General features: G+C 35.6%; 1 protein-coding gene across 1 annotated transcript in view; it reads left to right on the forward strand.

Moving 5' to 3' along the window:
- The window catches only part of LOC140150361 (rho GTPase-activating protein 21-like), a 120,606-nt gene that overhangs the window by 26,952 nt on the left and 67,228 nt on the right, over nt 1-26,426 (forward strand).

Genomic DNA, 26,426 nt, shown 5'->3' on the forward strand with positions numbered 1-26,426 from the left:
ATCCACCGGATAGCATAGACAGTAGAGAGTAGAGCTTTAGACAAATTTTTTGAAATAAAAACAAAAAAAATGGTTATGTTGCCCTCAAGTGGGAAAAATGGAAGAGTGGGGTCGGTCGGTCGATTATAGTTTTCAAGAAGCTGGCTGTTTGGTTGCCTGCAGTAGGGGTTGTTTTAACTTAAAATATGCCCATGTTTTTTAAAACCAATCCCTATTTGTTGAAAGTATTTGTTAGATTATTCAAATTAGTTCAGCTTTAAAATTAAATTAATAAATGCAACAGAAACTTCTTTTCTGGGCATGTCATAAGTTGAATAGTGCTCTCAGGTGCCCAGAGGATTGAAAATACTGAATGAAGTGAAGATGCCATGATGGTGTCGCAAGACTCTCCACAACAGCAAAAATCTGGATTGTAATTTTTATAGCTTGACATTTATAATGAAGCTGAATTTTGAATAGCAAATTTACAAAGGGGCCAAAAATAATTTGGGGAACCCCATCAAAAACACAGAGCATGTCAAGTATACATCAGCAACTAGCAGCTACAGAGACTATTGCAGTACCAGTATAAAAATCCTATTTTAAATGAATGGATTTACCTCGCTGAGCTTCACTGTGACATCATGGAGTGAAATGTGTGTGCTACAAAATGTGAAAATATAAAGAATAATGGATTGACAGAGAAAGAAAATCATTGAAATTATAAAATTGGGAGGACGGTTGAAAGATATGTTGAAGACTTAACGACACTTGTTCTCAATGATCATTTACAAAGTAACAGCGTCATTGGTAACATTGGTTGAGATTTTAATCTTATAATCAAGGCAATGATCCACTCCAAAGCAGTCATTTAGCGTCATAATTCTTCCCTCCAATGGGCCTTACATTGTGCTAATTGCTCTGGACCTCTAGTAGGGTGAATCGATGCAGTCAGTTGTTGAGGTGAATTACGAAAATCTTGGGAACCCGGGAGTGAGTGCATGAGCATAATCTGAGCCCGGTATTGTTAAGGAAGTACGTCACTACGCGAGCACTTTTCTAGCTCAAGGGTACTGATTTGAGATGTGTGTGTGCGTAGTTTGAGCATGTCATCAGTTACTCTTACAGTTTTTCTCTCTGCATCAATATCGTGAGGCCTTGTAACCTGGTACAATGATGAGATTCTCTTGGTACAAGAAAATTATATCTTCACCATATTGGCTTGACGCAGTAAAATCGAAATAATGTTTACTCAGTTTTAAATGGATAAATATGGGATTGTGGAATATGTTATGCACGCAGGCTGCGTGTAGCGATATGCAGTGATCATCTAGTGGTTCTATGGAGTATGTACGATGTTGGTTGCTGACAGCTAGCGTTAATGTTGTGGGGTACTGCATCTAATCACAGCTATGGGTGCTGTGTGTACAAGCCCATGTGTAAGTGCATTTTTATTTCAATTTATCATACATCAGTGTAGATCTTTTGAGTTTGTATAGCGATTGTCATCATGTTCCACTGGTGAAATACCCCGTACCCCTGTTGCTACTTCAGCTTGCACTGTTTTCCTGTTTCAAGTCTGTAATTTGTGTAATCAAGAAATAGCTAGAAATATCTACAATTCACGTGCAGATTATCTAGCGGTGTGTACACATTCCACAAAATCTTCTTCCAATAATTGCAGTTATAGAAATAGTTCCAATATAATGTCACAGTTCATCAACTTTTGTCAATAGTAAGTGACTTGCGGTTTGAAGTTTTACCTTAGGGTAATTTTTCCATACCATAAGTCAATGTCAGGGCCACAATAGAATTCTATTGAATATGGTTCAACTGTCTCCTGCTGGACTTTCCATAACATTTCCCGATTTCTGTCGCTGGATAATATTCAATTTTTCACCCCAAAACATCTCCAGGTGGTTCTTAAGCCTGGAGGGAATTTCAAGTTCTCTTCAACTCCGATCATGAATATTTGGGTGAACACAAGAGGTATGCGCACCAATGTTTTAATATTCATTAGCGATTTTCAAGATGGGTTGTATTCGCATGTTTTATTTGTACTGTATTTCATTATCCAGCCAGCCAGCCATGGCAAATGCAGCAGTAGTGTATTTTTGGAGCAAGATTTGGCCTATGGTTATATTTTTGGTATTGATTACCATGTGACCTGAATAATGCCTTTAGACAGGGAAATATGAGTGAACTTGAATTTGAAGCTTTACATTCTAGTCATGCTGGCATAATTTTAGTCATGGTTTGTAAGTTGAACGTAAATAATTTGATCCAGTCCTCAGATGTGGAAGATAATTTCCTAGGGTGTTGTCACAAAATACTAGTAAAATGAGCAAAATTCAATCAAAAATTTCAAATTTCCCAAGGAGTTTCTTGAGTATCTTCTTTTTTTCAGGGATGTTCGCTGTGACACTTATCAAATGGAATTATTTCATATGAGCTTGTTAAATAATTTATTATTTTGTTAGACATCAATATTATTGCATTACCTGTAAAAATTTAAGAAAGAAAAGTGAAACGTAATTAAAGTTACTGAAGTTGAAAGCCATTTACACTAGATTGCATCTTCTATTCCCTAAGCAGATATTATTGGATCATAGACAATTTTGTTGAAGAAACAATTTTGTCGGGATGTTTTTACAATTTATAGAGCTTTGAAATTAATTCTGATGCATGTATTGAGCAGAGCTTTTTGCACGCTCTTGATTAGCTTAGAATAGAAGTGTGAAAACAGCATTTAAATTGACACACAATTCGAGAGAACTAGTTCGGCTGTGGTAAATGAACTGCTTATTAAGTCTTTCTTCGTTAGATTTCAAATAGATAAGTGGGGTAATATTTAACCTTAGATTAAAATCTGTTGCCATGTAACCATTAGATACAAGTAGTAGTGTGCTTTTCTTCTTGAACCCAAAATTAGTCAGAATCAGAACAGAACCACTTGTGACTCACTTTGAGTTACCATGGTTACCAGCGACCATTTCATCTACAAATGACTCTCAGTTTTTGGTTTTAAATTATGCTTGAGTGAGTTTCTCAATCTAGATTTGTAAACCCTCGTTATATTGGGATAAGTCTCCAATTTGTTAGAAAGGAGAGATCGGAAAGATTAACAACTGCGATATTAAAATCGCATTGGATATATCCAGTTCACTTATTGCCATTCTCTAAAAGATGATATCTTGCAAATGCAAAGGTGATATATTTATAACAGCAATATTTTTGCAGTGATTAATAAACAAAATATCTTGCAGATATGTTTGAATTGTTAATTAAAAGTGAGCTGCATAGTGCATATGCTAGAAATTACTAAGCAAATAGCTTTATATGTTTGACCATAGACTGTTAAGCATGCTTTGACTCAACATACTTTCCATAAAGATGCATATTACAGAATACAGATTACATGTTTGCCTGCACACTACAAGAGTATGTATGTCAAATTTAATCAAGTCTTTGTGTACTGTTATTCCTCCATTTAATTTTCTAGAGTAATTCTCTTGAAACCCTCTCCAGAAATATTAGCTCGACAGTTTGTTTGATCACTACACTAGACTGACATAGAGTAAATAATACAGGTCTGTTGTATATAGGGCAGCACTCTGTGCTATGAATGCGGTATTGACTGGAGACAGGATGGGAATGACCATAGGCTGGAGGAACTTGGGGGAATCTTTTATTTATGTATTTATTTAAGTGCTAAGGGATGTGAAAAACAGTAAGGGATGATATATGTAATGTAGAAACTTCTACATTTAATTTGTAATATTAAAGCAAGCATAAACGTGTATGCAGTTTCATTGGGATAATTTCACTCAGTTTGATATCAAAACAAACACTATTGATTTATAAAGTGCCTTGAGCAGCAATCGAAGCACCAATAAATATTTTAAATTCGAAAGAAATATTCACCAACACGTCATGAAAACTCTTGAGGTACACATTTTATAAAAAGATAAAAGTAGCATTGAAGCTGTATATATAATAAACAAAAGCAAGGTCATTTTTAAAAATCAAAATTAGTAATGGATGTAAAATGACTAAGAATGAACAAACTGAATGTATCTGAATCAGCCTAAACATATTTAACTGCATTTCCTTGCTTGTCAATATAAAAACAATAGAACAAAAAGAATCAACCAAAACAATGAAATCATCAAGGGATTTTGACTATCATTATTGTGTGCAGTAATGACTAAAGATGGGGAAAGTGATCCCCTGTATTGTCTCTATGGATTCAATGGCTGATTAATCCCAGGGATTAATTCATGTTGGTTTGTTAAATTCCACTAGTCTCTACACAAAACTATTATTGTATACAGACCATGTTCATCAGATCATGTTTAGGAGAATCGGAGGAGACAGTTCCCGGAAGAACATCTGATCTTGGATGAATCAAGGTTAGTTGTCAATCCTACTTGTAATCAAACGAATAATCAATCACTTAGGTGATGCCATCTCTGGTACATGGTGTAAGAGGGAACTGGGGGATAATCATGATGATAAATAATACATGTAGTAGGGACCCATTTAGTCATTTTTACATCTGTCAAGTGCAATTTTGTGTTCCATGTTAATTTTGTTCACTTTGTAAACCATGTCATGCTAATCTGTAGAGATTTAGGTGAACAGAAATTCAGCATGCTTTTTTTTACATTAGAACGATACAACATTTTATATAAAATTTTATATGTTTGAAATATCTCTTGTCAGTCACAAATGGTGAAAAAAATGCCTTGAAAAATTGGAAGTCAATACAGTAAATGTGTGCGTAATATATAACACAGTGCGTCAATCATCAACAGTTACTTAGAGCGTGGTTACAAATATGTCAGAGATAAATTGAGGAAAACAATTTGGTATTTATTGAAACACGTAGGAGCTGTTCTTCTGCCGAGATGGAAATAATGGATGTACGTAAACCGAGTTGAAATTTGGAATGGTATAAATGATGTAGAAAAAGAAAATCATGAATTTGTACAAAGCATTCTGGATATAGTGTAGAACTTGATAGTACGATGGGTGGTGCATATTTTTGAAAAGTGATCTTCAATTTGGCAGATGAAATGTTCAATGGAATGATGTTGATAATCATGTCCTGTAAGATTATTTTCTTATTCTATAATAATTGTAAAAATAAATAGATTTTTGTGTTTGCAACAAAATTATTTCTGCTGCGATATTGGATGGATATATTTTAGGATGGTGCCACAAGTCGTATTGGCAGATTTAATTGTCAATTCTATATCCCGGAGTCATCTTTTTGCAAGCACCAACATGCTAGTGTAGCATTATTGATTTGTTAAACTAGGGCACCCAGTACATCACATTATAGACTTGTACGGCCAGCCAGCTGTCTGCTGAGGTTGAAATCCATTGCGTGTATAGGAAGCTGTCAGTTTTCGCTATGTTAGGTTGCATCAATGAACATCTCAGTGTTGCAGTTTGTGCTTTATATCTATGGATGTTTTATCGGTATGTGAGGCTCAAATGGACACATTTTATTTTAAATGTTGTGAATGAGATATATAGGGTAATATTATTATGTGCGATGTTTCTGGGTTTGTTGTTTTGTTTATTTTTCGTTTTAAATAGAATTGCCTATTTATACATGTTGCAATACGCTCAAATAAACGTGTTGTGCAAGATATACAGTTTTGAAATTGAAAAAGACTTTTTGTTGTACCTCATTTTAATCAGTTACATCTAATTGTACTTCATCATATTACAGGTAAAGCCATACCTGATAAATACAGCCTACGACCCCGTTTACACAGAACCTAAAATTGACTTGGTTCGACTTCGTTTGTGTGGTCAAGAGGTGTTGTCACGTTTTGAACTCGACTTCAGAAGTGGTGATGACCCGCCCGAAGCAACTTTTGTTCATAATGGTTATTTGAAACATGATCAAGTGATGGCGTAAAAGTAAAAAATCACAATTTGTTTTGAAAGCGGCTATCGGGTAAATACCCGGTCGACAAATAATTTATGCTAATCCTTAGTCGCAATCTGAAATTGATGTCGCAATTGAAGACGACTTCTCTCTGTGTAAACTAGCCTGTGTCTGAATGTATCTATGATGCATCTTGAAGTGGTGCATTAATGATAGTACCGTACTGACGCGAGTATAGTCCCACCCCGTTTTTGGGTGAACATTTTTCAAAATTGGGGGGGTGGGACTATACTCGAATTTTTTTTTTTTTTAAGTTTTTTATTTTTTCGGTTTTGTAGTGTCCCTGGACCTAGACCTAAATGCTAGGATCATTCATGGTTGACTAAAAAAATTTGAATTTTGCACGGTGTTTTGTGTTTTTAATATGAAAATTGATACTTTGTTTTCATGTCATACTCTATTAATGATATCAAAATGCATTCAAATTCAATGCATTTTGATACCATTAATAGAGTATGACATGAAAACAAAGTATCAATTTTCATATTAAAAACACAAAACACCGTGCAAAATTCAATTTTTTTTTTTTAAATCAACCATGAATGATCCTAGCATTTAGGTCTAGGTCCAGGGACACTCCAAAGCCGAAAAAATAAATAACTTTAAAATTTTTTAAATTTTTCGAAAATTTGGGGGTGGGACTTTACTCGAAGGTGGGACTATACTCGCGTCAGTACGGTACATATTTTAGAATAGTGACACACAATTAAGTTATGTTAATAATGATACACATGTGTTGATTTTCAAAGCAGAAAAATATGGTAGACCTCGTTTTCCCATTATGTCAACCTCAGTATGTTTACTACATCATGATGCCAGATGTGGTGGATCCATGAAAACAGCTCTCTTAGAAATCTGACAAGTTTTATAAGTTTTGGAATGTTGACAATTTCATATATGGTTTTAAATTGTTATAATAATTATATTTATATTGTGAAAAAAATTATGTTGAGTTTACATTTGGGCTTGTTCAATAATCTTGATTTTCTTTGGTGGTAGTCATGCTTAAAAACCGAGCATTCACAACTTGTTAATGCAGAGCAATAAATGGACAAAGAAAATAGGAACATTCTGAGATACCAAAAATCTAATGCTCAATATTAATTAGTATTATCTCATTGGAATTCAGGACATAATTTTCAACAAAAGATGAAGAATTTCAGACAAAAGACACAGTTTTATAAATCAATAATGACAATTTTTATTTGAACAAGCATTTTTATGTGCTCTATAGGATTATTGCTGGAACATTGGACAAATATAATGATTATCTTTGAAATCTCTATTCAAGAACACTACTTAGTATTATAAAGAAATATCTAAGAAGAAATAACCTCATCCTTTTGCCATCAGTCCATGTCGTGCAGTAAAAGCTGTTGAGCACATGTGACACAATCTGGTCCACTGAAATCAGACATTTTGATATTTGAATAATTACCTGTGCTTCTTGTATTGTCAAAGTTTTATATATTTATATTTTCCTATCTTATTCTATTTTCTTATATTTTAGCCTATATCCCAGGTCCATTATTGCTGACTTTGGTTGTATTGGATTGTGTCATAGAACTTTGGCTTGAACATCGCAAAGAAATAGTTAACCCAGAATTCAGAGGCCACAGTTCAGCATTACTATGGTTCAGTAAGAAACTCGGGAACTTTGTGTTAAAATGCTGCGCTTCTTTTCTTCTCAAGGAAATAGGATTCAGTGATGAAAGGTGATTTTAATAGAGGATTTTGGAATGCAGGGGATTTATGCTACAGAGGGATTTAATATTAGGGATTAAAATTTAAAGGACTGTCTAGCACTCTCTGATGGAGGAAAGGATTCAGAGTGCTTTTGTACCTCTAGTATAGCAGTAATAGTGAGGAGCTCTGTGTTGAGTCCAGTTTGTCTAGGTAGGACATTTTGTAACTGGAAATCGTGATGATTATTTGTGCTGTAATTCTTGCTTTTGAAGAGTTCCAACAATGGTGTGACTAGACTATGCCATAGTTGATTTTTGATAAATAAAAATGTTATTAATCATGATGAACGCATTCAGTTGAACTCGAAATTATACTGATATTTAGTAGGCCTACATCAAAATACTAGTATAAAATGGTTATGAAAAAGTTTAGGCTATATAATTATATTTGTGACAGTAAAAGTAAAGTATAGGCCCTCGTGAGGCTTATATTATTGAATGCAACATATCATAATGGCATAATTATAATGACACTTCAATACTGAACAATTCTAATTTTAGAATCTGCCAGTTTATTATCCGAAAAACCGACTATGGACTTTCACTTTTAAGCAGAACTTTACCCCGGGAATCATACTTGTTTATCAATAAAATCTAACCACAAGACTAAGCATGGTGGTACAATACGCGCTAGATGCATACCTTCATCCACCAGCACAAAAGCGCCGCATTCCCTAGATAGTTGTGTACCATGTATAGTTATAATGGTACCAGTGCTGGCGTCGGGAGGATTTAAACAATAACGAGATCTGGGCGACCAATCACAAGCCAGATTCATTTTTAAAGATGCATTACATCATCACCAATTTTAGTTAGGCCAGAAATTGGCCTAACTCTCAAGGCAAAGTCAGTAGTCCACTTGGGAAGCTAACAAACAGAGGGCGACGGTGACTGAAAAGATCAGTTGTGAAAATCTATCAATTGTGCACTCATTAATTAAATCAGAGTTTTAAGCTTAAATGTAATAGCCAGAGTAGTGCACAATTGGCAAGTGGACTACGGAGAAGTCTATGGTGTGACCAGTACAGCATAATTCTCTTTCTGAGCAGAGGTGGATGAGTATTGGGATCACTTTATCAGGACCATTTATATCTTTGCTGCCATTAGTGACGTTGTTCATTTCTAGGATGGGAAAGATATTTCACCAGTGAAGAATAATGCTAACAATTTTCTAATGTACCCCATGCTTTAAGAATACTTGATGATGTGGATCCATTATATTAGAAGAAGAAATTGAACAAATATGTATTTGATGAATGCTTCCTATTTTGATGTATTGTATTGCTAGACACAGACATGATGCATCAAAGCCAGTTTATTGAACTCATTTATTGAGGCATCTTTTTTTGTGACTGAGGAGAATTATCAAGTAATCAATTGAACTCAAAATTTATGATGCATTAAATGATTTAATCTTCCCAAAGTAATGTTATTATTTTCCCGGATGCTTATATGATATGATAAACAATCCTGTATTGATTATTGGCTGGCATTGTCCGGGAATGACCTGATGTTGGGAGGGGATACTTCTGGGCAGTATCTTTCTCCAGTTGAGACAATTGATACACTATTTCTCCAGTTTAAACAATTGATACACTATTTTGAAGCTTTGCACCATTGCATGTCATGGATCTGACTGAGAAAACTCGGATTTGTACAAAGTGAGTACGGTATTTTTTTTTTATTATTATACGATGTTTATGATATTGATAAACAATCCTATATTGATTATTGGCTGGCACTGTCCGGGAATGACCTAACGTTAAGAGTGATACTTCTGGGCAGTATCTTTCTCCAGTTGGAACATTGTAGTATTTTGAAGCGTAAGCGTTGCACCATTGCATGTCATGGATCTGACCGAGAAAACTCAGATTTGTACAAAGTGAGTACGGTATTTTTTTCACTGACTGCACATTGTGCATTAGTATAACAACTTGCTGAATTGGGTATTGTGAATTTTGTGTGTGTAAGAATATGACTAGAAAGAAAGGCTGTGAAGAATCAGAATACTGGTAGTGAGAACTTTGAACTTGATAAACCAAGTGGAAGGATTTGACTATTTCTGCTCTGGCGGTTTGTTTTGTCAGATCTATGTTGAAGCGAAATTCTGGTGGTGAGGACAGCAAAATAATGTTTTGATTGGTATTGATGGCAAACCTCCAGACCATTTAATAGATAACTAATTATTTCCTTTAACACAAATATTTGTCTGCAACAGTATAATTATATATAATTACTGATTCATACCAAAAACCAAATGTTAATTACAATATATGTATATTGGCTACATTATTTTGGTATCTTTTCTGCAAACTAGTTCTATTGTGGCCATAGACGAGGCCATTAAAACACAAAGTTAAAATTTTAAAGGCACCTGTGTCCCTGATGCCCTTTAATAATATTAGTTATTGATCGTTCGTGCTATATAACAACATGATTGTATTGATCACGTTCACATTATGGGAATGACAGAAATCAATTATGATATTCATGAGCAATATCTTCCATTCATAATTGTTTCATGTTGAACCGGTGATGAGGTCATCTCTCTATGGGAGGCAATAATTATTATTAGTTAAATCTGCCTTGTTTTGTTTCACTCAACAATGAATGCTTGCTCACTGATTATTTGGCATTTCACTATTTTAGCTCGCCAAGTATTTTAATGATAGTCCCCTATGCGCAAAATCATGTTTTTAATAGTTAATGAAATTATGAATGTTTGAATGTTGAGCTATGATCAAAGTAACAAAATGAAGATATATGGTTTAGTTTGAATCAACAGTGTGTTATGGAAATGTTGTTATTTACAAATACTTCCAATTTTTTTTTGTACATGTATGAAACAGGCTGACCAAACCTGTAATTTTGTGATCAATTGGAAAATTACTGAAATCAAACAAAAAATTGATGACTGAAAATTCCATGTACGCAAATTTTTGTGTTGTGTACAATACATGTACCGTACTAAATTAAGAAATGAAATTGATGTGATGTTCTATTCATAATTTTTAACTTGGCTTCAAATTCAAATCAGTTCAACACCCGGACCCAGATTTCCTTCCTTAAATGTACACAATGTACTTGAAAATATTTTGGAATAAAATAAAGAAGCTCTCTAGGATACCAGCTGCTCAGTGAATATTAAAGTTAGTTGTCTGTGACCAATTATGCCATAATATCTACCAGAGCATCACATCTGAGACATACAAACTATTATATTGACTGCCATCTCGGCTTTGTAGATTGTACTGCATTACAAGAGAAATGTACGATAGCTGCCTTGTGACTTCAAAAGAGAAGGCTCATACCATCAAGTACAAATCTTTCAATAAAATTGTCAGCAATTTATATGCATAGGAGGGCCGTAGCAAGGTCCAAATTTTTTTGTACCAATTCATTTTGACATTACATTGTAGTCTTGTAACTTGTGTTTATAAAAGATTCGCCATACATTGACATATGTTTTTGTCATCTTGTTAAAAATTGTGTGGTAAGATAACATGTGGGAGCTATATACATACAATGCATTTCTCTCATCATATTCTCCTCACAAAATATTATAGTGTATGGTTGGCTAAATGGGTCACTAAGCGTTTTTGTGGAAACAAAAAAGTCTGAGGCATCAATAGATGTGGTTGATTTGAGCTCCATATGGAAAAGCAAGATTCCACACTGCTATCATGGTCAGGTTGAAGATGGATACATGAACTTGGCATTATGGTATTGTGTTACATGGTCTCTTGTTGTCCATGTACAAAAAGTGCGCTTTTATACTGGCTAGCATTTTGAACAATGATTATTGATGTAATCCATACAGTGGGGTAAATATCTTTGAGAGGATCTACAGTGTGGGTGTAAAAATAGGGAAGGGGTAGGTTCCCCATGGGGAAAGTATTTTGCAGACAAAGTTGGAACAAAGATAAACGGATATGAGTATCTATAACAGTTTATGTTATTGTTATCAGTAAAAATTTATTGCAAATCCAAACAGAGAAGTCCCAGAGAGAAAATACTTGACTTTTCCTGTATCATACCATACCAGATCATACACAAGTGTTTTGCACATTTTCTCGCTTCACTGTGTTTGCCTTGTAATCAAACTGCAAGTAGCCATGATATTACTTGAGAAAATAGGAAATTTAATTTTGATAATCTTATCTTGAGCTGACCTGACGGCCATTCTCTAACAAGGAATATTACACTCCTAATTAGGTTAATGGGTGAAATAAAATAGTTTAATATTACCTTGGCAGGTAACAGTTTTAGGTGAAATTTACAACTGCATTGGATTTGTAGAATGCCTAAGTTTTATTTTAGGTTAGTAAACTTCTTGTGACCAAAATAGTGAATCTGTAAGATTAGTGTGTAGATAAAGGAGTTAATACCATCTTTTTGAATGTTAAGTGACACTTTCAATTTGAAGGTTAAGTATATGGATTAGAATCTATATGTGGATATCAGAACAGACAGGTGAGTGAAGGCCAGTGATATTTTTAGTGATTGAAGAGGTTCATCAGGTCTGGGAATTAATTGGCTATTTTGAGTTCATTTGTCAAGACCAAATGAAAATGTTTTTTTTCTGCTGACAGTTTCGCCAGAAACCTTCTGATGATGTTAATTTTTTGGAGCGGGAACTTTGACCAGATATTTTGGTTTTCAGTTAGTGATAGTGAAGAAAATAATAGCATAAGATGAGTCAAAGAAGCAACATGGCTTTGTAAGGGGGGGAGCAACACCATGAACAGAGATGAGGGCATATTCTTTCTAAGTCACGTATTTGATCCTCTACTATGAAGACCAATGCTGGAGGTACTAAGAGTAACACTTTGGGGAAAACCAAAACACCCGTTCAAGGTTCCCGCTCCAAGCAGATGGGTCAATTTGAAATTAAATGTTAGTTTTGAAAAATGTTGTTTTTCATTTGGTCTTGACAGGTGAACTCTGTTGGGTATCTTTAACATACATTGAAATATGAAACTGGTTCTACTTCAGCTGTTTATATTGTTGTTGTTGTTGTTGTTGTTGTTGTTGTTGTTGTTGTTGTTGATTTTTGTAAGCGAGGCCATGTTGACAACCACTTTTAGAGTCTTTCCATGCTGTCTATCCTCATTAGTTTTAGTTCCTGATGTGGGGATTTGAAGAAGATGAAAATGAAAGTGTCATAACACCGTTGTGGAAATTATCTTCATACAGTCCAATAACCATTGGATTGTTTGTTATGTACATACCTGCAAACAATTGAGGCAGAGAAATAATTAATGTTTGTGGGCATTAAAATTTAGGCCTGCTACATAGTGTATTGTGTGGGATACTCCATAACCAATATTTTCTAGTTGACCACATTGTGTACTTTACTCTGCTGAATCATGCATTGTGTGTGTACCAGGACAATTGAAATAAAATATACAACTTGCCACACTTCAGCTTTTTGAATTGTTTGTCTTCTACAATATTGGTGAGGTAAAATTGACAGACCTAAGGGTGCAATTCATTTGAAACGTTTAGTACAAGTTTGTTTGGACGTGCATTTGCATGAGTATAGTTATAATTGAACTATCGTATGCAAAATTCAATTTTACACTAAAACGTGAACTGTTGAAATACCTTGAGCTTAAAGTGCATTATGGTCAGCTATTGTGTTTGGACTATTAAAGTAATTGTTGCCAAATAATTGTAGCAAAATGTGTAAGATTGAACTGCTATACACACTTCAAAGTGACAAGCCTGGTTGCTATCTACTACAGATGGAATGCAGCATGAAAGGTAAGAATTTGTTGCTGATTTGTTGGGAGTTTTTGTACTTTTCATGAAAACTTGCATTAAAGGGCAAGTTAGAGTGTAAGTTTCCAACACATTTTCTTGTAGAAGATATTCTGCATGTTAGATAATGAGTTTTCTTGGATTTATCTTCAATGATTTTGCATTCAATTTAATTTTGCTCCAATTTTCTGGCTTTCCATAGACCAACATTGACATGTAGTGAAGTAACACATGCATTACTCATAGGCCCTGAAAAAGCAGGTTCTACATGACTGTATTACTGCTATAAGTACCAGGAGAGATGGAGTACTGGGACCCAATATGATGTGTCATAGGTGTGTTTATGTGGTAAAAATGGAAAATGTGGCAAAACATTTAGTGTGGTTGTTTCCAATGTCACTTTTCTGGTGCACACCACTAGGATGAGTTTGCAAAGATATAATTCCCAGAAATCGGTGGCATTATTGTTGTTTGTCACAGTGTAGGAGACCTCTTGTGTCACCCTCTAGACCTCACCTGTACTGTTTCTACTAAACAGTGTTTCTACTGGACACATCACCAAACAGTGAGGTTAACTTGCATCACTCTTCACCGGATCTGTTTCTACTGTGTCTTGTTACCTCATATATATTTGGCGCATCACCCGGGCGAAACCTTGGTGTTCTGATTGTAACTTGTACTAGATGAAAACATTTAGACTCATTTCTGGCAGTAGAGGTACAACAATGTAACAATACCAAGTGCATGAAAAATTATGAACTCCAGTATGAACTCCAACTGTTGGTGGATTCCTGGTAGTTACATGTATTTGGATTGTGAATTGACCATACAGGGACATTTTCCTCAACCATTCTGAACTCTCTGTGTATGGAAACACCATCAGGCAATTCTTTGGTTAGTTGACTCTGTAAATAAACATTAAACTTGATCCAGGTTGTATGGTGAGTGACACAGGGGAAACTAGGTGAACCCTTGACCTTATATTACCATGGCCTAGAAAATAATATGCCCAAGTCTACCCCCAGTAATGTGCCATTGGCCATGTGCAGTAAAATGTTAATAAATCAATCAGTTACAACAGACATCCTATCTGTGTGCCCACAGTTGTACTACTAGTCTCCCATGCAGACTCATTTCCTTTATATTATCTGAAATTTGCTGAAGCTTTTATGATTTCTGGGCTTGCTCCATCCAGAGTCTAGTCTGCCAAGTTGAACTTGAAATTTGTGCCCTGACATCATCATCTAAATATGTTGAGGATACATAGCATGCACAGGGACCTCTTAATTTCCTATGTGGAATATGAAAATATTGATGGTTTCCAGTTCAGGTAGTATTGGGGAGTTTATAATAAGGCCAAATTAAAATATTTTCCTGTTGTTGGTGGGTACTTTGGAGACTATTGCCAAATATTGGTAACTTTTCTTCTCAACAGAAATGCATAGAACTTGCTCAATCCACTGATCACCATGCTATCCATTTTGCTTGCACTGCACCATATAGCTGACCAAGTTGGGCTATCGACCTCAGAGGGTATCAGTTGCAGATGGCACTCAGCCTGCAGTGCTGGGCAAGAGCCTGAAGTCTGAAACCAGGGTCTGAGAAAGAAAGAACTATATTCACCATTTTGCAGCCCTGTGCAGCATACTTGTTCAGCACCACCTGGGAGATACTGAAAGGATGCTGCAGCCAAAAAATTGCTTTGCTAGCCCAAGATCACAGCTAGCAGTTGGTGAAAGCTTGTAGTCGCCTGCTCCGCAACCAACTGATGTTGATCTCTACATCTACAAAATACTCAATAATGTTGCAAAAAGCAATAATTGAGATAGGTATGATGGATTTGAATGAAAAAAAAACATAAAAAAGAATGAGTTACTTTAAATGTGATCTGAAATAGCTGCCACTTTGAAGCTTTCAGTGCCAGTTATGTTGAGAATAATGATGATGCAACCTAGGCAACAGAGTATCACTGTTTCTTTAGCTTCCTTAAGTCTAGAAAAATGTGTAGTCATTTTTCAAATGATTCAAGGAACAAAAATGCCTTCAAATTGGAGGGGTCAGCATTTGCATTCCTTTTCAACAAACTTTACAAAGTCTTTCACATGTTTTTTTTTTTTCATTTTGATCATGTCATCTCACTGCCCTGTTTTGATTGAGCAGAAAGATCCTTCACTTTGCAATGGGCGCTTATGTCAAAAGAAAAAAATGCAACTTGTAATATTAATTGCTCAGCTCAGAATACCAAATACACGAACAGTTTTTGTTCAAATCATTTACTTTTGACAACCAACCATGGCGATTTATATTTTGAGTCATATTTTAAATAAGGCCTTCCTTCAAGCCCTGCTTCAAGTGAGCCACAGGCTTTGTCATCGGGTGAGCCAGGAAGAAAACACTGGGGATCAGTGATTTGTTTCTAAGTTTACCGTCTTGACCCCTGAACAGCTGAGGTCAAGCAAACTCTTTAGGTTCCCATGACATTTGCTGCCTTGCCACAGTAGTATGCAGTTGTAGCCTATGGTACAGTGGTGTGCTGTTGGAATACATTGCCAAGGAGTCATATTCTGCACTCTGCATAGAACATAGTTGTAGGTCTATATGGAGCATATTCCTGTTCTACTTGTTGCTGGCTGCCCCCTGCTGCCTGTGTGGTAACCACTAATCATAAAATACATTTGGATTCATAATAAAACGAGAGATGTTTCTTTCCGAGGCAGTGTTTGTTGTGAGCCCTAATGTTTTCAACAACAAGGTAAGTTCTGTACAGGTATGTGGAACATACCTGTGGATATGTGAAGAAGTTGCAGTTGATGTGATGTGAAAGCTTGTTTAGAGGCTTGATCATGATGGAAGGAAAGAGTAAGGTTCACTTGAGCACAAATTTAAAAGATAACTCTTGTATCTACATTTTGTTTGTTAAATTGTTTAGATTTGACTTTTGGTGATTGAAAATGTCAACCTGGGAATGTATGTGATCTAGGTTTGTGTGTATGGACATGCAGGTATGTACCATGCAGAAACATGATGACAATCCAGTGTGTTAGTGTGGCTTGCTGAATGTTGGTATGGTTGTGTGATCTGCACAATCCATTTCAGTTTCGTACATAGGCTTTATGTGTACTAATATTTCATGACTTTGGAAGGCATGTTTACTTCATGACTTGGACTTGCAATTTGCTGGTAAATATCATGATGTGAATTAGAGCTTTGGAATATTAGCCAGATCGGATAATGATCATAGACCCTGTTAACACAGAGAAGTAAAAGTCAAGTTCGATTTCAACATCATATTAAAATGGCAACTAAGAATTAGCTTCAAATAGGCTTATATGTTTTGATGGGGTGTTTACACCAAGTGGAGAAGGCTAGTTGTGATGCTTGAATTTAACCATTTAAAGCTTGGCTTCTAAAAGGCGTGTGTTTGTTTGTGTGTAGGCCTAGTTTGTTTACACCTGCAAAATTGTGATTTGAACTAGAGTTTGAAAGAAAACTTGACCCAGGTCGTTATTGTAAGTCAAATTCTGAAGTTGAGTTCAAAATGCAGCAACCATGTTCACACACAAATGAAGTCCAGTTCACATTTGACTGAAATCAACTTCATCACTCTGTGTAATCAGGGTTATACTCTTTGTCGCTGACGTTTGATGCATCAGAGGCAGGGTTAGCAGTGACCTGCTGAGTCCAGAGGTCCAAATTGGCAAATAAAGGGGTCCAGGCATCTAATTCTACACAGACGTACAAAATTAAGGGGTCCAAATCATGGGGACCTGCCAAATCAAGGAGTATTGAACCCCTTGACCCCTTAAAATGCTACCCCTGATCAGAGGTATAGAATGTAAATAAACTCCAACAGATTGAGAAATGTAAGATTAGTGTGAATAAAATTTAATTCATGATCCTAAACTTGAATATAAGTTTTCATAATCGGCCGATTGTGAGAATCAATCAAGTTTTCATTTCCATCTTTCAAGATTGATTCACAATTTCGCATACTGTGTAATGAAATTCTATCCTTGTTCATAACAAGTCAGGTTTCTGTAGCTAGTTCCAGAAAATCCTGGGGTATAAAATAAGTCAAAATTGGGTAATAACCAGTGAGTTTGACATACCGCCAAAAGGATATTGTTCAAGTAAGATCTTGTATGGTTGATCTGCTATCATATGTGACACCTGTTGACTATTACCTTTGACTGCATAACTGATTCAATTTAGACATTTCCTGGATTCCCTATCCAATACAGATCTCTGCATGTCAGTTAACTTTAAAATGTTGGTAGAAATTGTATGCTACTGGACAGTGTCTTTGGTAAAGAGCTATTGGTACAGTTGGTGAGCATCAAATTTATAGTTGGGAAGTGGAAATTGAATTTAGATAGTGTTTAGGTGTTGGTGTCAATTGAGAGGGATAGGGTCACAGAGGTCAGTGATCTGAAACTGACAAAAAAGTTGCATTTAAATGTAGCTTTTTTGTATTGCTAGAACCGGAAGCAATTGTTTGTATACATGTTTATTATATTTGTTGATAATCTGCTTTCTTGTTTGTTTGTGTCTCTGCTTGCTTGCTTTAAGACTGATGTTGGAACTTGTAGGATTAGTGGTTTATATTTAAATTCAGTTCAATTCAGTTACTTCTCTGAAGACCAGTCTATGGATAGCTGTGAAGTAAATTCACATGGCCCATTACTCTGTTTTAACTTGGAGAGGCCTATGCTTAAGATTGGAATTGACAATTGACCCAAAACCAATGATATATGTTTCAAATCCAAACAGAAAAACTGGGTCATATTCATCATGACCAAGTTATTTAAGCTTACAAATAAATGGCCAGACTAATAGTATGTTGCACTGTTGTGAAAAAGGAAAGGAGGTGCCTAGGCAATGGAATAATGTTTGTTTGTTGGTGCCATTCTTTCCTTCCTTTTCCACCTCCAGTAATTTTATGTACGATCATATTTCCAAGGTCAATGTGAATAAAAATCAGTTTGATTTGGAAGGTGCAGTGTCTCTTAATTTTTAAAAACAAACAAATTAAATAGACAAAAAGTAAAAAAGATCATGGTTGCAAATATATGGACTGTTGGCTATAGACCCTATCGAATACAACGTCACTCGTCCTCATTTAAATAAAATTCTGTCTACCATAAGGTACCACAGGGCAATTCGCACGATAATACAATAAAACATGTGATAGGTATGAATGGTTTTGGAATCGGACTAGACACCTGTCCCTCTGTCACTTGAAACTTAGAACCAACGTGGCTGCCATTTCAATTGTTATACCGTTCCGCTTCAGTTTATTCGATACGGTCTATTCATCCAGGGCAAATAAAGAAATGCACCAAGTAGGCCTACGTACAGATTTGAGACAAATATTAGAAGATAAAATTTGGTGGATGATGCGATGAGTGCAAAGTGTAAACTGACATGGAATTTTAATTATGTGATTCTATTATAGGACTACGTGACTGTGAGTACTTCCTGTACAGTCAATATTATTGGACAAGTTGGTATCTTGAACGTAGTGCTGTAATCGATTGTCGTAAGTATCGATAGTCGGAAAATACATAGACTTCCGACATGTCGAAACACTCAATGTCAGTATCGATACACAAACGACATGGCACACATGCTTAGATTATCTCAAATCAGGTCTCAAATTACCGTCAAATACTCAAATTACTGCCTCCCAATTTAGTTTTAGCTGTTAGGCTTCAATACACTTGTTGTTAACTTGTTTCTGGAACTTACTGATAATAAAATTGGTAAACTCAAATCCGTGTTTCAAACTGCGTGAGTATCGATAATAGTATCGACATGTCGGATGTTTGCCTCCCGACATATGGATACCCAGAAAGCTTATCGATTACAGCACTACAAGTTGAACATTGGTGAATATATTTCTTGGTGCCATATTGCCATTGGCAGCTCACATAAAATAACTTTGGTAATAGCCTATGTAATTCACATCGGAATTGGCACTACTTTCGGGCTCATACACTGTCGATAGAAGGAGAAAAGCCTTGCGCTTTGCACTTGCCAAGTCTGCGAGGGCCACAGACTACAGCTAATTGGAATATTGTGCATGTATTTTTAAGGTAGGCGATGTCTTAAAATTTAAGCATCGGTATTCAAATTATATTTCACAGACAGTATGTGGATTTTTGATTGAATTTCTCCAAGGAGTTGAAGTGAGAACATTTGATGAAAGAACAAAGATAATGAATAAACTGTTTCTCAAATCTAGAAAATTTACTCACAATTATACATCAAGGAACTTATTCACTTTTTCATTTAATTGCAGCTGTATTGAGCGCGAAAATTAATGTTCTGCGAAAATGTTCGCTTCTACAATACTTGGCAAAAATGTTTCTGACCTGCACCTTGAAAAGGAAGGGGACAGTAGTCAGTCTATGGTAATGCAGGAAGCTCAGCTTGACATTTCTGGCCAGTTGCTGAAAATAAAGTGACCTGTTTTAGACAAAATTTGGAATCGATGAAAGCTATTTTTGTTCCAGAGCTGCCAGATTCTTGTCCAGTGTATGAAATTGGATACTATTCCTCAAATTTGCCTGTGGATCATAGATTTAGAAAACAAAGCTTCTTCTACCGAAGTTCAACAATCAGATCCTTTCCTTACTAATTGCTTGTCCACATGGTTACTCAACAAATGGGTTCTGTGTAACTATCACAAGACATTTTTTGTGTGAGAAACAAAATTAAAACATTTAACAAACCAAGGAAAATTAATATGAAATGGAAAACTACTCAAAAAAATCATAGCCCTTAACCTTAATTAGTTGGTAATTAGAATTTTAATTACATCAATAATGTAGTTATTGTGTGCATAATTACACCTACACCTATGTTCTGTACTGTAATCGTTTCCATGATTCAGGACAGTGTAAAGTTTGTAGGAAAATTAGCAAAATGTGCAGATTGGATCATATCATAAATTCTGAACTTGACGAGGAAGGAAATGAATGATTGAATGAGCAGTACATTCTGAATGTTAGAACATTGCTAGAGGTATGAAATTAATGAAGTTGGGTAGCCTGGAAAGGATGAAATAATTTAAAATTAATATTGAATTCATCATTTTAATTTCCTATTTTCTTTAGTTATGTGCCATCATTGGCTAAGTTATGATCACTGTTTGCCTGAAGACTAGAGTCTCATTTTTCATTCATCCAAATATTTTCATTCATGTGCCAGCCAGCCAGCCAGTCAGGATTTTGTTGAATATTCTGTAAAGGAATTTTGACCTAGAGGAAATCTGGGCTATGTCCAGGTGGTAGACTCCTAACTTGACCTTAGGTGACCTGATAAGGTCATCACTATGACAACAAAAATAGCTACAGTCATGAAGCTGAAATGACACCTATTAATTGGAATATCTTATTAGGGTGTGACTTTGACCTTAAATGATTTGCAGGATGAGGTTAACAACTTTGTGGAAGGATGAATGGATATTAAAATGCTTTCATAAAATCTGAGAAGTTCAAAGCAATTAATTGTGTCTGTCATAATTCAGTAAGTAATTTAATTATTGAAGATTCTAAAAGATAGGCAGGTTTTATAGATTCAAGGATAGTGTGAACATTGTTTTCTTGTATACAAGGAAGATGAGTTCATGTTTTTCTACTCTCCACAAGTTCAGAGGATATTGATAATGACACAAATTTATTATGTTCTATTTACGCTTTCAGTAGCTCTCTGTAAACATGAAAAGAAAATGCATGTTACAAGTATCATATCTTAATAGCAACAGAAAAAAGCAAACAAGCAGCCTTCCACCTCCACTCCCAGAAAAAGGACATATACCCCAAATTAATAACATACAGCAAGTGTTTCAAAACATCAAATCCTTTCATACATTTCAAACTAGCATGTAACCTACATGTATTTTCAGCCTAAGATATGTCATCTGTTTATCCTGTAAAAGGAAGTGAAAACTGACATATCCATGGTATTGCTGCCCAGAATCATGTAAAACCTAAAGTCTTGTGTACTTTTGTGATGTAAGATGTCTATGCTATTCACAGTTGATTTTCCTCTTTGGGGAAAAACATTTCAAATATACTTTGCATCATTTGTAAAATGTTTCAAATAACTGTTTCTACATAATTTTGACTTAATAAGGAAACCTTTGAATTATTTGATTTGATTCAGTGTTGATGTTTTTGGTTGAAAATTTTGAGTCTTTCTCCAAAATGTTTTTAAAATGAAGCACTTAAAAACAAATTCTATCTTGATTTAAATGTTTGAAAAAATTACCAAACAAATGAACAAGAAGCTAATAACTTAAGTTAAGGAAGCGTGGTGGGTTGATTTGAACATAAAGGTTGCGGGTTCGAACCCTGTCAGTGCCAATGTATCGTGTCCTTGAGCAACATACTTTTAAGTGGCTTGTGACAAAGTTAAAGCACAAAATATTGTACAAAATTATTGGAATTTGGTATGGAAGTCATTTTGGTATTTAGCTTTAAATGATTTTGGTTTGTTTTGTTTGTTTGTTCATTTGTTTGTTAGTTTTTCCCCAAGGCTACAAAGTACTTGTAGGTTTGGGGAGCTTTTTTTAATCATTCAGTCTCAAAACTAAGTTTAGTGACAGACACCATGAAGTACATGTCCCTGTTAATATGCAATAGGTACAAACAGGAGAAAGGGTATTATTGAACTAAAGGCAACATCAAAGGCAACATACTTGAGCAATTTCAAATTACCCACCCTAAGGCCTTCAACGAACTTCAAGTACCTGCCAAGGAAAGCACAAGAAATAGCTCACATTCAGGATGTGATGTTTCATGCATTGGCGAGCGGGGAGTAGACGACTTTGGCAAAGAACATTGTCTTAATACTAACAAACCAAGAGGGATGTTATAATGGCATGCTTAAATGCAAATCATATGTATTTTGGATCAGACGTGGAAGTTCCTTACAGTATTTGCATTGGAAGTCTTTACTTAGGATCTTTCAGTTCCTAATGAAGTTAGTCTGGTGTGAACTCTGCTGCTGATTTGGGTTACATCGTGTGTGTTAGCACATTCAAAATGCTGTACAACACATTCAGTGGCGACCCTGTGGGGGGCATGGAGGGAAAATGCCCCCAGTCAGAACTCTTGCCATCCTTGTTGCTCCCCCAGTCAAAACCCAAAATTACGAAAATTTCCACTTTTTACAGCATTTTTGCACAAAATTTGTTGATTTTTGCCCCCCCCCTCGAAAGGAAAAAAGTTCTGGTACTATGAGTTTAGGTATAGAACTAGCTCAGTTTGTGGACCACATCCACCTCTATTGTGAGTGCTGAGAGGCAAACATAAGCTTTCTTTCGGTTCGCTCTCAATTTGGAGGGCACCGAGTCAGTAGATCTGGCCTGGCCAATTGGCCACTCACAACAATCAGGGTTTTACATCTGCAAGACAACCATTTTAAAATTCTTACTGGCAATGCTGTGTACCTTAGTACTAGTACTATCAAGATTTGCATTCTTTGCACTATTGTGACATTTGTACAAAGTCTAGGGCTACATGTTTACACTGACCAGTCAAAATAAACACCATAGTCAACATTTAACTGGCAGATCCTGGGTCATCAGCAATCCTATGATTATAAAAATAGCATTAAAATGATAATAATGATTCTCATGTCAGAGTCAATGGTGGGGTATGAACTTCTCACCACTATTTCTGTTATCAAATATTTTGAATTCTTAATCATATGAAATGTCATCATGCAGTAGATGAGGTACAGTGACCTTCAGGATGCCCTGACCTTAACCTCCATCATACTTGTCACTTTTGTCAACAATGGGCATCAGAACATCAAATAACTGAAATGAGGTACCAGGAATTACAACCAACAATATGACATGATTTCTATAATGTGATCAGAAGTGCAATAGGGGTCATAGTAGAGTAAACACATTGCCAGAATGATGATGATCAAAGTTGGCAGATCATAAAGAGGAACTTAGCCCTAACTTGTCAGATGTTTGCTCAGGATTTGATTGATTGATTGATTATTGGTTGAATTTCTATTATTGTGGTTGCAGGTGTACTGAGTTTGCCATTTTCTGTTTCTGGGAAGTTACATCATATGTCAGAGCAGTTCGCAGTTCCTACTTCCAAGCAAATGATGAGGTGGAAAAAAAATCCAGAATTATGAAAACAAAGTAGTAGGCCTATAATTTATATTAAAAAACCCACCCAAATACTTAAAATAGGTTTATGGAACAGGGTATAGGAAAAAATTAAGAAATAGCAGCTGGGCTCTAGTGTACCGCAAACCATTTTTAGGCAGCACTACTTACTGTCTACCTAAGACAGCATTCTCAAAGCTTTTTTCAGGTGAAGGCGTGGATGTATTTAATTGTCGTTAACCACAAATAAATTAGCGGAACTCAATGTATATTGACATCAGGTAATGAAAGCAACCACAAAGTTCATGAAAATAAAATTAGATACTAAAAACCTCATCTTTGGGCCATAAAGTAGTGTATGTCTGATAATTATGTTTACCTGAAGTCCTGAACGGTTACTTTTTCCTAGTATAATGTGACTAATTCTACTTTAAGTGCATTTGAAGGCTTCTTAAGTGAATGTGTGTTGTTGCGTACCTACCCAGTTCCAATCAAATACAGAACCGGTGCCAAGTGTGTTTCCACCGATGTGCAGTATGCCAGCGTTTAATACCAAATTAGAAATAGGCCATGTCATGCATGGATGTTTAAAGCAACATGTTGAAAGTGTTCAGGATGTTTTCAATAATGTTCAGCAGCGCTGAAACTTAACAGCCATGTAACATGCCAGATTGATCAATCTTGAGGCGGGGGAATTAAAGGAGACACATGAATGTTACAGCCCTATATTTTCATTTGCCGCCTAAAAAGCAACACTTTGGCTCTAGATAGTCTCATCTTCAGTGGCATATGTCAATAACCCCCATCCAACATGATATAGGTCACAAGTTGACCTAAAATATATAGTATGAGTTTTGTACCTGATGAAAGATCTATGATGATTATACTATGAGGTATTGGAGATGAAGAACTTACACTGACAGATGACTAGGTGTGATTTCTCAGGATTTTTTCTGATTTCACAGGATATTTTGTCTTTCCTTCTCGGTACAAAGCCGGGTACAACGCCGGGTACAAAGTAGGCCTATATGAAAAAGCATGCAATTTTCAGATATTTATTTACTACCTTTCAGAAATTTCTCACTAACTCTCTAAGCTGCTTTTTACCCAACCTTAATGGCCTGTGTTGCTTTTGTGGCTAAGCGTAAGGGAAGAAGGATGTTAGAAAGAAAGAAGATGAAGAGAAAAATGTTTTTTCTCAATGCGATATTGAACCACTGACCCCTTTGGCGTGGAGCAGGCGATCAGGCCTAGCAAGCCACAGGTGAACTTGACTTGGCCAGTGCCCATTTTTGTGTGACTATAATGTGTGCTCTGCTCTTTGCGCAATCGCATCACATGGGATGCCTAGGCTTATAGTTGCTTTATGCTTAGAAAACTGGTTTCTCTTTCGGAATAGTTTTGAACCATTCAGAGCAGTCAGGATTAATATATCAATCACATCCCTGAGATGAGTATGTTGTAGAGCCTGCAAGAATCACCTGATTTTTCCCCATCTGCCGATAGGCCTATATTTTATATAAATTTCCGACCACCAAGTTGCTTAATCTCCTTGTTTTATTTTATCATTGACGGAAGTTATTTCATACCAAGTGCATTTAAAGCCATAATATTGAATGAAAAACAGTAAATTATCAGTGAGTCGTGATATTATTTCGGAAGAATACTTTGATTTTGAAATTCTGTTTGAGTATGGTGCATTCACTTGTTATGTGTTAGAAACACAAAGCAGGATAATACTTGGTGCCTTTGAAAGTTAGGTTTTACTTATGGTGTTTTTTTGATGTTGTCTCTGATATGCTTAAAAAACATCTAAAGTTTATATGTATTCACTCGGTCGGACATCCGGGAACATTGTCCCCTTCGTCCCCTTTGCACAAGCGCGCGCATAGCAACCAGCTCGAGAAAGGGGAACTGCACATGCGCACACTGGTTTTACAAGGCTATTTCCCCTTTGTGACGTCAGCCCGACCAAGAGAATACTTTCCTTTTCAATAGATTTCTCTATAAAAATTTCAAACTGAAAGAAAAAACTGTAACCAAATGATTCAAACTAAACTTTTGAAGACCAGATAGGTTGGTGTGTTGTATGGTATGCTCTCTCAGCAAAGACGTTGATAGTGATTATGAGTATGTTACACCTCCGCCTCTCTTGAGGCACCTTGCATTTCCTTCCCTCCCTATGGTGTCAACAGCAACATTCCCATGGGTTTTATTTCTCCATAATGTAACATGAAGAGTTCATTGAGTGCCAACAGGTTTTTAAATAGAAGCAATATATGTATACACTACTCAAAATATTTAGAGGATCAGAAATTGAATCTTGATTTTAAGATTTCTTTTCTGTTCTCATGATGCTGACGTAAAAGTTTTTTCTTTTTTTTTTTTTTTGTGACATTTGGACTTCCATACCCGGTCCGGCGGTAGTGCATGTGTTCTGTTGCTCATAACATTATTGAATGATTCTAATTGAATACGATACATTTTGAGTCTGAGAATTGCTAAGAAATTATCTGATTCTTTAATTTTTTGTTAAGTAGTGTAATTTTGATTGAAAATGGTCTTTAAAATGTGTTGATTTATTTGGGCTATATTGTCAAGCAGCATTTTGACAATAAATGATAATAAATTTCTCTTTTAAATCGAAATTTATTTGTTTGTTCATGTTTAAATTACTCCACATTGATATTTTGTGTGACCCACTACCTTTCCAGCAATTTGTGCTTAACATCCTTTTTCTCCTTAGTGTAATTATAATTAGTACTAGTAAATTTAATGATTTAGATAATTATACTAATTAGTGTATTTTTCTGTCTACTTTCTTTTAATATCATCT

Source organism: Amphiura filiformis, chromosome 4 (assembly GCF_039555335.1).
Source record: "Amphiura filiformis chromosome 4, Afil_fr2py, whole genome shotgun sequence".
In the NCBI taxonomy this organism is placed as follows: Eukaryota; Metazoa; Echinodermata; class Ophiuroidea; order Amphilepidida; family Amphiuridae; genus Amphiura; species Amphiura filiformis.